The sequence below is a fragment of the Helianthus annuus genome, chromosome 4 (genome assembly GCF_002127325.2).
Source record: "Helianthus annuus cultivar XRQ/B chromosome 4, HanXRQr2.0-SUNRISE, whole genome shotgun sequence".
NCBI lineage: Eukaryota > Viridiplantae > Streptophyta > Magnoliopsida > Asterales > Asteraceae > Helianthus > Helianthus annuus.
The window spans coordinates 177082538-177085370 of record NC_035436.2 but is presented as its reverse complement, the minus strand read 5'-3'; the positions used below and the strand labels follow the sequence as shown (position 1 = coordinate 177085370).

General features: G+C 34.5%; 1 long non-coding RNA gene across 1 annotated transcript; it reads left to right on the top strand.

Annotated features, from left to right (window-relative positions):
• The first annotated feature begins 822 nt into the window (after window positions 1-822).
• Window positions 823-2345, top strand: LOC110935095. The gene is made up of 3 exons (XR_002588863.2): window positions 823-954; window positions 1510-1566; window positions 2109-2345. It is a non-coding gene; the product is annotated as an uncharacterized LOC110935095 (long non-coding RNA).
• The last annotated feature ends 488 nt before the right edge of the window (window positions 2346-2833 follow it).

Sequence of the window (2833 nt, the reverse complement as noted above, 5' to 3'; positions counted from 1 at the left end):
GTAATAACTACTAGAGGTTGGGTGATCCATTTACAAATTGTTTTATAGTTAAAAATTAGATTGATAAATCAACGGTTCTAATGGATTGTTTATTCACAATATGTCAACAAACATAAACACGTTTGTTGTTAAACGTGATATTTATCAATAATAACAAACTATTTGTCAATATTTTATGGACGATAATCACCAATCAATTAACTTGTTAGAACCATATTAATCAACAAAGATGAAGTATGAAGTCATATGAGCACTGAGAAGCAAATCAAAACAAGCACCTAGAATCAAAGTTGTTAATAATGAAATTGAAATCAACAACGATATAATATGTATGCACAATAAAAAAAGGATGAAGTGCTATACGTTCTGAATTTCAACCGCGTCCCTACACAACACGCAAGTAACTACGACCCTTGTTAAGACAAAAGAAAAATAACACTAAAAACCATATCTTTTTGCAACTTTATCATTCAGCAATACTGTGACTTCTCATTCTCTAGCCGAAGGATTGTCGTGTTGGTAGTTAAGATTTTTTCAAATCCGCCCTCTTGATTGTAGCACCCCAAAATTTTAAATGTTATAATATGATATATTTTAAGGATGATGCATTTAAAAAGAAAATGGTAAAATATAAATCATGTTAAGTGAAAGTAAAGTAATGTGTAAGTAATAAGTGAAAATAATTTAACCAAGTTAGTGTGTTGTCACTAAATGAAATGTTTATGAAAGATAAGGGGTAATCTTGTCAAAAAGGAAAGAAATTTAACAAAAAAAGAACAAAAATGCAGATTTGGGGATTAGATTAGAGGGTGTTTGGTCGTGAGTTTGATAGAGGGGAAGGGTTCTTCCCTAAAGTTTCAATCCAACACAATTTGCCCCAAATTACAATGCATTAAGCTGTGATTTTTGTGCAAGAAGCTTTTTCTAAGCTCAATTTAGTGTTCTTGATCGAAGGTATGTTGAAATTTTGAGAAATTTGATGTATGATGAAATGGGTCTTTTGATAATCCGTGAATGCATGTAAAAATATTGATGGTAGGAGGTTACAATTAGTCTATAAGACTTGAATGAAGTATGAATTTCGGATTATATTGATGGTTTTCATGTAAACCCATTTATGTATGAAACCCACATGAAATTTTTGATGATCTTGAAGTAGTGATAGATGTAGTATGATATATGAACTTGAATTATGCTTATTGATGTTAAATAAATCTGAATATTTGAAGAATTTATGTGTTTATGATGTATTGTCATGATTTTAGAAAGACTTGGTAGGAATGTGCTTAATATGCTTGTACATTGTGCTAGTTAAGTAGTACGCACATAAGGTTTCGATGAAATGCTTGAGCTGAATTGGTTATGTATGAACATGAGGAATTGAAGTATTGATGATCTAATAATGGTATGAAATATAAATGTGAGTAATGAACGTTATGGCGAATGATGTAAATGTGCGTAAGTGATGTATAACGCGAAAGCTAAACGCGTATGTGATGCAACTTATAGGGTCGAAGAAAGGAGGGGAATCAAGCCAAACAAGGGCAATAGGAGCGCACGACTCCGGTAAGTTCATATGAACTTCGCTTATGTAGAATGTAGATTTTATGTTAGTTCTTATGTAGATAATCCTTTGATGATTTATGCGGGAATTTATAGTAAAATGTCTTAATGTGAATTGATAGTAGAAAATGGAAAAAGTCTAATGATGACCCGCACGAATGGGTCAAAAGTATGAGAATGAAGTTGTTCTTAATGATGTATTGACCCGTAGTTAAACGGGTCAAATAAGATGAAATTGTCATGAAGTTAAGTTAACTACTCTTTGACTTTTATAAGTCAAATTAGTGAAGATGAAAATTGATGATGTAAGAATAAGCATGATCCGTGAGAACGGGTCGGATGAAATATGATGATTGATGATGATGAAAATAAGATGGTGCAATATCCGTTAAACGGAAATGTCATGTAAGAAGTTCAAATGATGTGATGTAAAGATGTAATGACCCTGTAATGACCCGGTAATGGGTCAAATAACGAAGAAAAGCAAGTTGTATTAGTGATATGTTTTAACTGAACTAACATGTAAGTTTATGTTATGGATGTAGGTAAATCTCATGCTTAAGGTTGGCGACTTGGAACAAACACACCACAAGGCCGAATGCGCTTCCGATATCAAGATTGTGTCAAACGGGTCAAAACTTGAATTTCAAAGTGTTTTTGAAGTTAAAATTTTATACTCATGTTATTTTTCTAGTAGGCTAATGATAGATGTAAATTTAGTTGCATGAATATGAATTCGAACCGTAAGACAAATGTTCAAAGTTTTATACATGGTTGGATCTACTCGCAGGGGTATTTTTGTAAAAGTATATATCCTTGGCATGTAAATCATTAAAATGTATTGTTTTGATCCTTTGGCGGGTTTGGGCGTTACAAGTTGGTATCAGAGCCGAGGTTTGAGGGATTCGAGCACGAGATAGGGTGCTCGGACTCAAACCGAAAGCTCAAGAAGGGGTGTGTGTTCGCTCCAAGACGCGGTTAAGGTACGAATTTAGTATTACGATTTCTAAGTTTCATTTTATCGGGAAATGGTTAAGGGAAGGGATGTGGAGTTTTGGTATGGGGTAATGCCTGGAAATGGTAATTCTGGAAGCCCCGGGGAAAGTTCGGATGTTACGGGACTTGGGAACGGGTCGGAATGGGTAAAATCAAGTACAACAACGTTTTGGCTGATGGCTTAGCGTTGCCGACGCCAAGTTGGCCCATCGCTGACGCTCCATGGATGATTTAGAAAGACCCGACGCCCAAATACGCTGTCTATGCATCTTGT